General features: G+C 34.4%; 1 protein-coding gene across 1 annotated transcript in view; it reads right to left on the reverse strand.

Annotated features, from left to right (window-relative positions):
• LOC133527906 (uncharacterized) overlaps nucleotides 1-16808 on the reverse strand; it is a 71389-nt gene that overhangs the window by 283 nt on the left and 54298 nt on the right. The window lies entirely within an intron of this gene.

The raw sequence follows: 16808 nt of genomic DNA on the forward strand, positions 1-16808 counted from the left end.
TGGCAGCTTTCTCTCGCAGATATGATATGAAAATGCATGAAGAAATTTTGAATTAATTAATTGATAAAGTCGCCATGCACTTTTATGGCTGATGGTACAGGAAATTGTCAGTGTCAGGTGCAAATTGTCAAGTTGGTGAAATTGGCGCTACAAGGAGTTGTTGTTGTAATCTTTGAGGAAGCTGTTTGCTTTTTATTTATAACGGATATTTTAATTGATGTGATGACGATAAATAACGAGTCCCTGTTTACAGGACAATAAGCGAATGTTGAAAACGTTTTGCAACTATTATTATGAGGTTAATATATTCTATAAGCTACGTGCTAACTGAAAAGCTATTTATCTGGTAAGTGGGATTTCCGCAGCGGTGCGCGCAGGGAATATGTTTACATTTCTCATTCTGGGTGCATATCTTATTTACATCATCTACGGAATTCAGATCGGACTTTATTCTGGTTCAAGTAAGGTTTTTAAACTTTAGGCTTACCAAAAGAAGAGAAAAAGGAACCCTAATTAAGCGACTGTGTCTAATCGAATTTAAGCTGTCGTGAATCATACTAACATATAAGCTAATTATACGGTTTGACTTCGTCTATTTGTCTTTCTGTCCATCTGTTTATCACATCGCTAATTATCTCGGAAAATTACCTACGCTATCATTTTGAAATTTGGATACAAATAAATAAGGCTTACCCAGACATATTAAAAGTGATGTTTGCTATTACAATACATTAATTATATGTTTTGTACCTTTAAATTTGGTAAAGGTGTTTTTACATTATTTGTGACCTTACAAATGCGTAAACAAAATTATATTAAGTTTACAACAGTCTTGCCTTTGTGTTCATTGCGTCCGAAATTTTTCAAAAAACACATCCCTTTCCCTACAAAAGGTAACAAACAGGGGTTTCTGCAACGCGATACCCTAAATTAATCAACGACAAGCAACAGGAAAACGTCCTAATAGCGGACGTGAAAAAAACATATCGTAACACTGTGCCAGGAAAAAAGTCCTATTCACATACAGGCATCGTAAGTATGTAAACAAGGTCTCACCTTATTCCGATGACATAAGGTGAAAAAGTGTTAATGTATTTATGACGGCGATATAATAGAGGTTGTGGCTTATGACTTTTTTGGACTAATAGAGGTATATCTCAATCGACGTATAGGCTTGCTTCCGGGGACGGATGTAAAGTCCGGATGGCCGAATGTGAGAGGAAAATGATACTATAAGGGGACTGTTTCATACTTGACTTTGGAGAGTTGTGTTTTTAGTGAAATAAATATAGGAGAAGTCTACACGAGGCAGTCTAAAGTATAGTCACTCATAGACATTATTTCTCTACACGATAGTATTTTTGTAGTATTTCGAGATCAAAATAGAGGACCAATAAATAGGGATTAGGTATAATGGGAATTTGAAAAAATATAGTATCATGAGGTCGTTATTGAAATGAAGAAAAGTTTTCAAGTTCCAAGGATGAGTCACTGGAGTCATCTATTTAAGTGTATATTTATTTGGCTCATTTAATATGAAAGGATGTATGAAATACCTGTACTTTTTATAGTAGCTGTATGGTTTTGCAACCATGACATGCATCATGCCTCACTCAAACATTAAACAAAATGGCGGTGCAATATCAATGATCTGTATATTTTATCATACCTATTATTATTTTCATATTGTCTAAAAAAGTTTACCCTACTACTAAAACTCCGCTGTCTCTCCGTCTGACCGTCTGTCACCAGGCTGTATTTCATAAACCGTAATAGCTATACAGTCGACATTTTCACAAATGATTTATTTCTCTTGCCGTTATAACAACAAATACTAAAAAAATACGGAACCTTCGGTGGGCGAGTCCGACTCGCATTAGTCCGGTTTTTTATATTGCAAGTGCTTTGAAAACGTTGGGTGTACTCTTCAAACGATAAGAATATGTATGCAATAACCAAAATGTAATCAATGCACTAATAAATATTTTGATATTTTAACAACTAGGTATTTAACTACCCAACGAACTTTTACATCAATTTCTCGATTAATTATAGCCACCACATTCATTTTACGATATCTCATTTGTGATTTCGTGAATTTAAATCATGGATGCTTCATTTATAATGAATTTAATGTTGAAATAAAATTAATATTAATATGAGTGTTTGGAATGTTTATTACGAATTCTTTATTAACGTGTGTTTTGTTTTAGGTATATTAACAGAAATTTAAATTTCACATTTAAAACAATGGCTTATGTAGCCAAATTACATCTTTAGCATATTGTAACAACATTTGATTTTGCTTTTGCATATTATATGTATATATTTTCTTAGACTTTAGGTTCTTCAGTTATATTGAATCTTGTCTCAGACGCTGTAAAACGAACCGAGGCCCTTATGGACTGATAAAATATTTATTTTATGAAGATTAAACTGTTTAATTAACTTTGTAAGTTATTATTCTGCATAAAAAATATGACTCTCATTAAGTTTTTATTCATTTTTAATATAAGTATATTAATTTTTTGCATATTTATGGTTAAAGAACTTTATTTTTATACTGGAATATATACTAAAACGAAAGTAAATCAATGAGCATCGCATGTTATAGAAAAACAAATAACAAATTAGACTAAGTCGTTTTTGTCACAATAAGTAATAGTAGTACTACAGGTAGCACTATAAAAGTCCCGAAACTTACACGTAAAATGCAGAATAAGTTCATTTTATAGAATCCCTAAATTCATTCATTCATTCATTTCATACAATCCTTGAAAGGGATAAGTTCACTTTTGTACAAAATGATGTATGTTATGTCCTGTTTTATGTTTCTTTCTGTACAATAAAGTGTTTTACTATTACTACTACTACAATACATGAAGCGCTGGTGGCCTAGCGGTAAGAGCATGCGACTTTAAATCCGGAGGTCGTGGGTTCAAACCACGGTTCGTAGTGTTCGTACCAATGAGTTTTTAGGAACAAATGTACCTACGAAATATCATTTGATATTTACCAGTTGCTTTTCGGTGAAGGAAAACATCGGTAGAAAACCGGACTAAACCTAATAAGGTCTAGTTTACCCTCCGGGTTGGAAGGCCAAATGGTAGTCGCTTTCGTAAAAAGTAGTGCCTACGCCAATTCTGGGGATTAGTGGTCAAGCGGACTCCAGGCTCCCATGAGCCGTGGCAAAAATGCCGGAACAACGCGAGGAAGAAGAAGAAGTAATATAATACATGCTATAAACAGACGATCTTAATCACCTACACCAGCAATGCAATGGTAGTTAACCAGGGCTATGATCGCGAAAGTCGAATTTCGTCAATTTTTCTCTGTCAGTCTAGTTACGTCTTAGTGAGAGTAAAAGAGAAAGATCCCCGCAATTTGTAATTTCAGTTTTCGCAGTAGGCCCCCAGTTTATCGATAACTTCGATAACTTCGAAGTAGCAACCCCCAGGGCTGGACTTAAACGTTATTACTAACATAACATACTCGTTACTCGCGTAATGTATTTATGAATTTGTTAAAAATTTTGCAGTCTTTTATGGATTTCGGTAATTTATTGTAAAATTGTGCCCCTTCAAAACAGATATTGCCACTTTTGGTTCACATTGACTTTATCTTTGATCGTTGGCGTTGCGTAACGGTCAGATTCCCTGCTCAGATTTAGTTTTAAAGTTTAATTGAGAGTGAATTCTCTTATTTATAATTTTGTTAATTAATATGCTTGTATTATTAAAGTAATAAGTTTATATTGATCTTGATTACAAAATAGTTACCGGCCTAATGAAGGGATGAAATGGTGTCTTTCACCTGAGTAAAATACTATGCTTTTCATTTCGAATACGAAGAAAGTAAGATATGTACATGTGCATTAAAAAAAAAAAACACGGCTAAGTATAAACTTCAGTTGTATTTCTTGAATGAATAATTTAGGTGTAAATATCGTTATTTATGCAATGGGGAGGTAATTATCAGAACCCCTAGTGTAAATTTATTCGATAGCGTAAAACGTACGCGTTTGCGTTAAGTCTCATTTTGTATGGGATTTAGAAACAGCGCGCCAAGCGGGACGTTTTGGAAACTCAAAATCCTATACAAAATGAGACTTAACGCAAACGCGTACGTCACGTCACGCTATCGAATGAATTTACACTAGGGGTACTGAACGGAAATTGCATTTGAAACCAAAATTTTAATTGCTTATAGTATAAAATAGAAAAAACGTTCTTAGAAAGAAACGTATCATTTTCTGCTCTCTTTTTAGAATAACAACGACCTACTTTCAGAGCATGAGAAATGAAATAGTACATTTCGATGCTAGTGCGGAAAGTATGTCACTACTTCACGAGTACCGAGATATCTTGCCGAGAGAATCGGAACGAGTGAAGAATGACATTTCCGCACGTGTATCGAACGAAGTTTTTAATTCAGTTTCGAAAAAATAAGAAAAACAGCAAGTAGGAATTTTTTTTATGCATTGCATACAAAATGCATTGCATGCATGCAGACAAAAACAATTGTAAATATAAAACGTTGTGCTATTATTACCTAAGTATCGTTATTTACGATTATTTGTGTATTGTATATTTAAATTATATAAAAACAACATCGATTGTTGCCTTTGGAAACTTAAAACATGCTTGCAGTAATTAGAAACGCCTCTTCTTTGACAGGCGTTTCGATATTCCGTTCCATTCAGAGGGCCTACCGCGAACGACGTTCAACGTGTGATTTACAAGTGCGACAGAGAGGCAACACGTCGAACGTGGTTCGCGGTAATACAACTTATTTTCTAATAACGGTTATAACGGTTTTTCAATATCCAATATTAAAAACTAATCGTGTTATAATGATGAAGAGGTAATTAATAAAATATGAAACTTGCTTATTTCTATTATTCTTTAATTAACAGTAGGTTTTTATGTTCATTACGACTTTTAAAGGAAACTAACATTAACACTCATCAATAAGTAGTCATGAATTGGAACAAGTGTAATAAAAAAAATGGAAAAGTGAAAAGCATTCGTTCGCGAAAACCAACTTTCCGCCCGCTAAACAGCTACGTAAAGTAGCATTTTTTAAGCAACTTTATTAAAAAGGTATATTATACGCAGTTTATTAATATAATTAATACAGTAATGAGAGAAACAGTAAAACACATGAAACAGACCACACGTTGCACGGATACCGCAAATTCAAATATTTAATTCATCGCGTAGTAATTTATTTAGTGGTGACGGGCCGCGGGAAGCTCAAATAAAATAATGCATCCGTACACATTGAGGAGGTAAAGGACCTGGAAGGGAAGAATTATCCTTTTACAAAATATAAGCAAAACAGAACCAACTTTAAATGCATTGTAAGATATTCATTAGCAGTACCACTTCACCAAATGACGCTTTCCCGAGGGCAAATGCACTAGGTACTATAAAAAAATCAAATCGGTGTAGGGTTTTTCTTTAGATTCGTGATATCGAGGTTCCACTGTAATAGAAGACAATAATATACCTAATGGTACTAAATACAGAGTTTATATTCATCAAGAATCATGTTGCCTCTCCATAAGGGTCGGTACAGACACTACAGACGGACTGCAACTTGTATGGGCGTGCACCGTGCTGTCGGTGAGCAGTTCCCATACAAAATTGTAGTCGGGTTGCAGTCCGTCGGCATCGGCCCTAACGCATGACAAGTTCCTTTTTCCACTTATAAAACGTACTACTCGTACTAGATGTAGTTAACCAAATTCATGACTTATGGGACATTCTTGCAGATATAGTAAAGATCCGGAAACCCTGACCCTTCTGCTAAGATGTCCGGATCTTAATTATCTCTGAAAGAATTTTGGAACATTTTATTTATGTAACTGGTAGGTGTCAAATACTGTGGAAATAGTATAGGATCCACAAAAGTTTACATATTTGCAACGTCGAACGCGATCGTTGCGGTTAGTTCCTCCAGTAGACACGGGTCTCTTAAACTACGTCTAACCAAAAGAGACAAACATTTCGTTCTGCCATGCCGGCAGAGCGAAATGTTATCTGGAACGGTCCAACTGGGGAAGTAACTTCACCATACAGAAGACCACATCCATAATAGCACTGCTATTTATTCTGTAAGTGCAAACAGAATTTAGTATAATAGAGGCGTATTTACAATTAAGTTTGTTTGACCCATGTTCTTTCACTCATATGTGTTAAATATCAAACGGTGTCGCCATCTACTCGAGTATAAATTTATCTTGATTTTTCGAGGCAAGTTTTTTCTTAGACTTTATTTATCTTATACGTAAGTATGTAGTATTGTGTTCCTGATGGTGAATAAGGCTTCCAGGAATCCCAAGGAGAAATCCTTGCAAGCTTGAGGGTGTCGGCCACGGGCGTGGAGTCCACTAGAGCTGCAAGCGCTCATGGGCTGCGGTGGCTGCTTTAGATCAGACGTATTCTGATATCCCCCGACGATTGTAACATTTTAATAAAGCAGAGCCACATAACGGTCAGGTCTGAAAATATCGATACGGACAAAGTGCCAGAAATATGTATACCTACACTACCTTAATATATGGGCAGTAAGGTCGTGTATACAAATTTTTGGCACTATTTTCGTATCGATATTTTCAGACTTGACTGTACAATACAAACGGCCCTATTCGAACTTTAACATACGTCAAACATTTGCTAAGGATACGATATGGATTAGATACGTCAGTGTCTTAGGTGACGTGTCTTCAAACAAAAACCTCACTTTTGATAGTGACAAGTTCAATCCATATCGTATTCTTAGAACATTTTTAACGTATCTTAAAGTTCGAATCAGGCCGAATAGATAGGTTAGACTGCAATACAGATTTTCAGCAAAAATATCTCCTAAAGTGAACGAAATTGAATTTGCTATTTCTTTAATATCAAACCGAGGATTCGTACTGTTGGTTTCGTAAAATCAGATTTTCATCTGTGTCTCTAGAAAATGACACATATTGTAAATATTTTAGTAATATATTTTATGCTTCAGATATAGAGGTAAGGTACACATTTGTTATCAAAGAGTAAAAGTATTTTTTCAAAACTACGCCGTAAGCGACATATAAATTTTTTTAGACATGCCTAATTTTTTCCTGATTTGACATTTATCGGACATCATTATATAACAAAATTGCCTATATTTTTTTTAATACCTTTGACCTCTGCTCTATTAGATGGCGCCACTTTTGATATTTAACAAATTTAACACATATCAGTGAAAGAATGAGGATCAAAGTCAAATGGCGTTCCAAAAGTTTTAATCATGTGACAACAACAATGTTTTCTTTGACAATCCACCTCTATTTCAAATTCTCCCTGGTTTTAAATAGAACCAACTGTAGATAAATTTGACCCCCACTTCTCACTTCATTGACAATTGCATGCGCCCGTAAGGGTACAAGATGCTATGATAAATTAGAAAGCCGCTACCTTCTCCTCTACCTCTCTGCTACAGCACTCCATTGGTCCCAATAGTAAATAGTTTAGCCATTTCAATAAAATATAGTTTCACGTTAAACTCAAACGAATAAATAAAAATCACCCAAATGTAACAGAATACGATGAAAGTTCCAGTCCCGGCAGCAAACACGAAATGTGTAAATTGTCTGTTTGCTCATAATTATTTCCAGTATTTGTAGAGCTTGATAAATAATTATTTGTCTGGCGTACCTGTGAAGATTTGACCTGATTCGATTTATTCCGTTATCGTCAAAATAAATTGAGTGTAAATGTTCGTTAAGTAAGAAATTAATTAGAGACCTACAACTTAAATGGGATGCATTGCGGCAAGATAGTGTAGTTGATTGGCCGGAGGTGAGTCCATAATCGAGGAATAATTTGCGATTGGTCGCTGCTTGCTAGTTGTACAGTAGGTGGCATGGTGAACGGTCTCAGGGGGAGCACAAGTTGCTCGAGGCAAAACTGGTTCTGCTCCTTTCCAAAGTTACTGCATGTTACCTGCCTGGTTCTACCATAGAAACAGGCAGAACAGATACAACCATTTGAACCACCTTGGGGTGAGTTTTGCAATGGATGGAACACTGGTTTTTGTATTAAGTATACTACTTACTATAAGTAAAAAATAATCATCATTATTTCTTTGGCCTTTTCCCATCATTTAGGATCGATGCAGCCATATCTCGTCTCATATTTTTTTATCGTTGGAACAGTAGCTGTATGTTACACAGATTTGCGCAGAAAAAGTGTGGTCTACAAGCTACACAAAAGCTAGTTTTTACAGGTTCCAGCCAAACCGATCCAGTGTAATGTCAGTCGCTATAGAACCTACGATAATCGAGTGCTATTGTCGGCGAGGCCCGCGGGGCCGGCGACTGACAGTTTAATAATACTAAATCAAGCAACGGCGGGTTAATGAAATTTATCGAAAACTGAACGAGATTGCGATAATGTGTGGCTTTTTGAGCTGACGGGTTTTTAGTGTATGTATTAATTTATCTTAAAATTGGCTATGCTTTTTGGCTAGTTATTAATTAACAAGTTAACAACTTAGGCAAAAGTAGATATCGTTACATATTTATGGAACGAAGAGTTAAATTTCATAATGGATTTTTTACAACAAACGTAGATATAAACTAGGGATAAGCCCTTGCATACGAATTATCATTGCGGCCTTGAAGCAGAACCACGTGAGCACCGCCCATATCCCGCCTACCAAGCGCTCGAAGCGATAACTTTGTACGGGCGTACATACAAGGCTAACGCCACGTGGGTTACGTTTAAGCGCGTCACAGACGGAGCGATAATATTGTATTTCTTGTATTAAAATGTACGAGAATTAATGTGACATAATGTAGAAAAATATGAAACAGCATGAGCCCGTGTCCGTGGCTAGTGACGATCCACTGGTTAAAATGCATAATATGGATTTATGGACTTTTATACTTTTACCTACGTTTAATTATAAGTTTTATACATGATAAGAATAAATATATATCTAAGTCAACGAATAAAACAATAACAAACCCGTGTTCTTGTTATTTTGAATGTTATTAATCATAACGTAAAAGAAACGGGAAATAACATTATAAGACAGGTAATACTTTAATTTCGGTAATTATATAGGGTTAGTACATATATTTATCCACATATAATGTAAATAACGCATAATGCATTTCTACTTCATAATAACTTCCAAAGAGAAACGACGACCTTACAAGGTTAATGGATTAGTGTCATGACGTACGAGCGAACATCGGTTGCGCGTGAGAATGAAATAAAATTATTGTTCAAAATTAGTTAGACACCGACATGGGTACTTTATTTCATGGAAATATAGGTTATTGAACAAGGAAGATTTTTCTGTATTCGAACTTAATCCTCACTCTCATCTGTCACTTTGACATAAAGTGCTCACTAGTACTTCTACCTTATATAGAAACTTGATATTTGTAAAAAAACTGTTTTTTTGACATAAGACCTGGAATAACTTACAACGCCACAATGAAGGTGTATACGAGTTTGCAGCTTATGATCTCTGATTTCGAGGTGAAACCCTTTTTATTTCTGCATTATAAGTAACCTTCATAATTTCAAGAAGATACTTAATAACGGCTAGTGGACCTATTTTTTATTAGTTACTTTATTTATTTATTTTTTAAACTTCGATATGCCCACTGGTATATCGATATGCTTTCGAATGTGCATGTAATTTTTGCGGTCATTTAAAGCCGAATATCTAAACCCGTCTAATATAGGTATATATAATTATATATTAAATTGATAAATGTGATTTCTTTACTACTTTGAATGATAAAGTAGTCAGTATGGTTCTTAACACCACACCGTTAACGAATTAACAGCAACAGGGGTTTTATGAAAATGCTTACTTTTTGTAGAGTATTTCGTTTATGATATTTAATGGTGATTAAAATGCTTTAAAAAATTATTACATACGATCTTCTACGCACGTACACTGTACCCATAACGACTTTCAAAAACCCGTTCAAAACTAAAAGTCACTACAAAAACAGAACAATTTCAACCCGCCATTTTGAAAACCACGGGAGTAGTTTGGACCGTTCACTTCGCGCGATGAATAGAATTGCTGCTGGGAAATATTCACGCCGCACAAAAGCTTGTAGCGCCATTTTGGCGGATAAAAATATAAAAAATATCAGTTGGTGCTGTGCACAGTGGTTGAAAAACAGTAGGGTGAACCAATTCAGGATCGTGGGCTTGGAGATTTTTGCCTTTTTCTTACTTACGGTGCGGTGTGGTAAAGATGCCTTAGGTAATAAAAGCATAACATGTCGAAGTATACTTTCCTCTAAAATTAATACTCTTGGCCCTCTCAATGCTGCTGAAAAACCGGTTATAATGGTAATTTCGAGCAGTGGAAGAGTTAGGGGTAAGGGAACGATGTGTGAGGTTGCTTCCTGCTCTGTTCATTGCACCGTAAGTGTAAACTAGTGGTAATTTTTGTTTTCTTTTTCTTTGTCGAGGTAGCATGGAGGTTGTCTGTCTAGCCTGTCATGTAGTGCTGTAGTGCAACGGAGTGGCTCCATTCAAGCCAAACTATCTCCATGACCTCCCCTAGGTCCTACTCAATATCCAAGTTTTGATAGGAATCCTTAAGGAGTCGCGCTGGTTGGATTAGCCTACCCCCCACCTCCTTCATGCAAGATAGGCACCAGTAAAAAAAAGTGCCGTCAGGCATCGTGGTAAGGCTCAAGCTGCCGGTGGCCAAGGGTTTTTATATTATAATCAACTATAGTTGAGAATATGGATTCATTCATGGGAGGAAGGAATATGAATGTAACAAACAATTACCATACCTGTTTGTGGCTAGTATGGTGCAATTAGGCAAGGACAAGGACCATTACTAGTAGGTAACCAAGATGTTTACTGTTTTGGTTTAACTGTGTGTCAGTAGTCCCAAAAGTTCAACAGCATAAAATGTGCCTAGTTTACGTATTTGGTGTGTGCGTGCAGCCCGAGTTTACTGTGGTTCTGTCGTATAACTAGTACACTAGTGAACAAGGCGGAATAAAGCACTGATTTCCACTTTAACGATTAAATATTATTGACTTAAACGTCATCATCATCATTACTGTTATGTTCAACCGAGTGACATCTCCAGTGTGTTAAATTTTGAAGTGGATAAATAAAGCTAAGTCGTAATTAGAGTGACAGGAAAAAATGCAATTTGCGAACTTCGATTTACGCGGTTATAGCCCTGGGGTGGTGTTCTGTACTGTCTATCTTGAAAACTGTTGAGCGTATGAAAAAATGTTTGAAACATAACTTTGTTGCAAATTTTTAGCACCCTTAGACCTTAAGTAGGTAGAGAACTTGATATTCCCAAACAATAGATTTTTTGGATCGTTGACCTTGAATAACTCTTGACGCGCATACGACATTTTCTGTGACAGACAGCGTTTTAAAACAGCTTATAGAACGCCATAATAAGAGTATAAACGAGTAAATGAGGAGGATAATAAACGTGTATATAAGAGGTTTCAGCTTATTTATTTTCTCTCATTCTGACATGAAACCTCTTATTTGACTGGGGTTATTTTACGAGTAAAATTACACCTATCTGTAGAGTATTGGTGACCTTCGGATGGCTACTGCAGCTGTATTTACTGTTGCGTCATTCCTGCATCAGTATTAATGTAGTCGCAGTCACTGTAATTTTTTTTAATAATATGAATGACAGTCATGGCCGTAGGTCACTTATTTTATTACTTAACTTAACGTTAACGAAAACTTAGCGAAAGTTACCTCAACGCGCACTTTTAAACGCTTCATAATGCGATGTCTGTGAAGTCTGTGTGTGCTTTACGTTTTGACGTCCGTGGGTAGGTAGGTTTTATAGGTAGGTATGTGCGAAACGCAAAATTAAAATTATATTTCAGTTGATACAAATATAATTAATACAAAATATATTAAAACTATCTATAAACTAAACACGGCCGAGTTAATAGTCAATAGTAAATATATTCTTTATTCAAATAGGCCTAGCAACAAGCACTTTTAAATCGTCAAATTTTACAAATATCATCTTAATCTAAATATTAGTAATACTGACTAGTAATACTAACGCTTAAGGCATTAAGTCCGCCATTTGTACAATTTTATATCGTGCAATAAGGATTAAATAAATAAATAATACTGATGCAGAAATGCCTCAAAAGTAAATACAACTTCAGTTGCCAAACGTCTTTATTTACGTCTATGTTTGTAATTTATTTTATAAGTCCTATTTTAGATATTAAGACTTTGTTAATGTGTGTGTACTTATTTTTGTGTTTGTGAAATAAAAGATGTTTATTCATGTAAAAAAGTTCAAACAAGTTCACATCTGAATGTCAATACAGACTTCTGAGATAAGTAGGCGACGGAGTTTTTATCACACGGTAAAAAGATACTTAATTACGCCCTGAAATGCCTTCATAAATATTCTAAGTATTCGCTTCTAAGTAATTAAATAAGTATTTAAACAACAAATAAAACGTAATTATTACTATATTGGAATTTCATAGTTTTTATTGCTTTTCAATGAGACCTTTTCACTTAGTTTCACCGTTTCACAATGCCTCAAGATCCCGTCTTAGATTTAAGCTAGTTATTAATTTACTTATTAATTTAGTTTAATACAGTCACTGTAATTGCCTCTGTATATTTCACCTAGTTAAAATGCGATATTACTGATTGTAGGTATGAAGCTATAGTATGTTCATAAGAGATAATTAAGAATGTAATAAAATTAAAATTACAATTTACTACGATTTCTATAGGACGAGTTTTTTCAATTCAATTGAATATATTTAATGTCAAAAATAATACATGTCAATGATTACATCTTACACTAAATTAAGCAATAAAAAGTACATTAAAAATAATGATATACAAATGTCAAATAGCCAATAAAAGTACAAAAATACAAATGTCAATAATTAAGTGAATCATTCTAAATTAAATTTATTATATAATTCTTCTACCGTAAGTATACAAGGCCTAGTCAATGAGTACGCTTTTAACTTTTTAACAAATAGCAAATAAGAATGTTCGAATTGTTGATGACATTACTCAGAATCATTGCACGGCAAAATATGTTAAAATTACTGACTGAGTATAAGGATGAGTACGACTTTAATTTTAATGTTAGGTAATATTATTGCATAGTTCACTGTAATCTTACGGTGCGATGAAAACTATAATGCTTAGAGGGTCGTCAACTGACGTTTAAATCCATGCTTTTGACTACAAAATTTCCGACAGAATGTAGGACAGAAGCTAACGAGTGTGAACTATGTTGAACACTATCGAGACAGTTTATCAAGGGCCTCGGACTTTTGCAAGCTTCCGGATATTTCTCACATGTACGAACAGCTAGGCCTATTCGAAATTTAAAAATATATAACTTAATTTTTTATGTATGTATGTATATTAATTGGTTAGTTTTGGTTTTGAAAATTTAAAATAAAATAAAATAAATAATCTTTATTTTTTATTGACATGATACGAATTTGACATAAGAGTATCATAGTAATTAATAAGCCAGTAGTATATCAATACTACGAACGATTTATTTTTATTTTCACACCTTAGCTTTAGCTTCACTGCGTATATCTCTTTTTATATACCTATATGTGTGCTTCAAATCTTGTAACTAAAATTTGAACCACTTCCCGGTGTTTGATTTAGTTGAAATTTGGAGTTCATCCGTAATTCCGCTGACAATATGCTAACATGGAGCTGTTCTGAAAATGCAATCGGAAGGTAGCAAACGGAATTCCTCGATGAAAAACACAAACGTACTTATCGAGTTTAGGTTCATTACAATTGTCTTGAGTAGTACTCGATAGACAATGCATAACGTAAAACTAAATAAATAAAACTAAAAAGTCATTGACATTAAAAAAAAATACAAGGCTCCAACGTCTCGAAATATATATATTTTTATCTTTCACAAAGAGAAAAGAAAATGGTACCATTCGATTTCTTAAATTTTATTGAAAAATAAATTTTATGACAACTATATACATAAACGCAAAATTTCAGGGTCAAAATGGCAATTTTCTTGATCTTCCATACATTTACGGCAGACTAATGTAATGTGACGTCACATTACAATATCATTTTGTTAGAGGCGTTTCAATCGTCGAGTGCGAGCGTCAGATTTTAACTCTCATTTCTGACCTTTGTGTTGCTTAAATGTCATCACACTTGATCCTAAGGAAAATCAAGACCGATTGACATTGTTTACAAAAAACTGTCAAGTAGCCAATTTGGAAATTTTTCAAAAACTAAATCTACAAAAAAACAGGTCTATCATCAAACCGGCTCACAAAACACCAGAACTGGTTGAGAATTGCCACCTGTGAAGGGTAACATAACAAGCTGAAATGGAGACCTTCGCTAACGCTTGGTCAATAACAAGTCATCATTGAAGATCCACTTAGGCATCCTTGAACCTACACTACCTAGAAAAAACCCTAGGCTTCAATACATCCATAAACACATAAATGCCTTTACTGGAATTCGAAACCAGGACCTCCAACTCAGGCATGGTTAAATATAATATAGGTAAGGAGGTTAATTATTAATTATAATAAATGGACTTTTAAGCCCCCGAAAAATTCAAATATCTCAAAATCAACCGACTTAAAATAAAATCCGAATTCCGATTAAAAATACGTATATTTCATTTTTTTTTATTAAATTCTGCTGTGTATTATTAAAGAGCCTTATTAGCTTTGTGATAAATTTCAGTTTATTAATATTTCAGAGGGATCGTGACCCCACAAAAGGTCACCGTTGAGTTTGCCTTAAGCAAATACGTTATACGAGCAATATTAATGTATAAAATTGCCTTCAAAATTACCGGTATAATGACTACACAATATTATACATACTAAAAAGGTATCCTAGCTAACTATGGGGTATTGTATGATTAATGAAACTAACAGGAATTCAACAAGACTAACGTTAATAATCAATTGATAATAAATAAATGTTAAGCATACTCGAAAAATGACCGTCTCAGAGTAAAACCGCCTCGTCCAGAACAAGCATTTTAAGGAACTTTAAGGTACTGCCCACTGTTCTCAATTAAGGACGCTTTTGTTCTGATTTGGAATTCGTGGGCGGGAACCACAAAGAAAGTGTTCAAGATTCGAAATTTTCATTATTTTACTCGTAAGTTGGCTTAGCAATTTAAAAATATGTCAGCAGTAGCACTTATATTATTTATTGAGCATATTGAACAGGTCGAAGATTGGCCAAGCGAGAGTATTAAAAAAGAAAGATAATGTATCGTAATAAACGATGGTAGCCGAGACATTTGAAAAGAAATTCAAGGTCGGGTTAGAGCCCGTCTTGTAACTTTGGTTACATTTTAACATGTAGAACATAGGTTACATAGGTTTTGGATACTTTTATATTAAAAGATTTGGCTGTCACATTGTCCCATAATTTATTTATTTCTTAATCATTACATCCATAATACATTTTTAGTTTTTCAACAGATTAACACGTAATTAACGTCTATTCCTGGTTGATAATCGACATTTAATTGAATAGAATAATTGTAAAATTTATCTTACTCTTATAGGTTAAGATCGTTCTTAGGTAGGTACTGGTCTTGTTGTAGAATGAGCTCCCTCTGCTGAGGTTCTTCAAAAAAGGAGTGTACAGGTTTCTAAAGGGTCTGCATACGTGCGTGTGGCTACAGTGATCCCTCACCATCAGGCGGCCGTATGCTTGTTTTCCACCGACGTGATATTACAATACAATACAAATATACTTTATTGCACACCTCAATACAGAAACAGTACAAATAATACAACACATAAATTAAAGAAGAAAAAAAAATCTTACTGTCCCATTTAGGCATTTCTCAACATTGCAGGTATACAATACATGCATACAATCATATCAAATACTTATTTTCTACGTGCGTTGACAAACAAATTGGGTTTTACTTCGATGTGCACATTTTGGCAACACTTTGAGAGCTGTAAAGTACATTTGAGTTCATAAATACTTACGTAGCCTATTTCTTACTTATTGTAAAGGAATAAGGCACAAAGTTGTATAGATATTTACGCCACAGCATTTCCACGGATTATGCAAAAGCTACCGTTGTGTAATAATCCTTTTATTTCCCGTCCTTACGTTCTTTGTTACAAAGGATTGTTCAAAGCATTATTTATTATTCGCAGAAACGTAAAGACAAACCTTTCAGCAACGCAAATTAAGTTTTTGATAAAACATTCTTAACTTTTTCAAGAGTCGTATTCAGTAAGGTAAAGTACCGTTATGATTTTATGAGTAAAACGTTTCATCACAAATTTTGACAACACCGTGTTTAGGTCCTTTCTTATTACTTCCTTTATATTAAACATACAAAATAATTCGGCCCGCAATGTAAAGCAATACACAATTACGAGCTTTTTAAAGTAACTGTCAACGCTTGTCAAAACCCTGATAATCATGACGTCAGTGGCTCAATTAACATTGAATTGTTTGCTCGGATTATACACATGTTTCGGAAGAAAGGAGCATCTGAGCGCCCGAATCGTTATCCAAACGACCTTTGTTTAAGTCCCCACAAACTCGCTATGTCAAAAAATGCCAGGAGAGGTCGTCAACTGTATAAAAATTATCCAAACATTTAAAAAAAGAACCAAGATTGACAGTGTTTCATGCTAAAGTGAAAGACTTATCATTAAACAAGACTTTGTATAACATAAATTAATTTAATGAAGTGTAAATGTTACATGACATGCATGCATTTCAATTTTTTACTTTTTGTAT

This window comes from Cydia pomonella, chromosome 18, assembly GCF_033807575.1.
Source record: "Cydia pomonella isolate Wapato2018A chromosome 18, ilCydPomo1, whole genome shotgun sequence".
Lineage (NCBI taxonomy): Eukaryota > Metazoa > Arthropoda > Insecta > Lepidoptera > Tortricidae > Cydia > Cydia pomonella.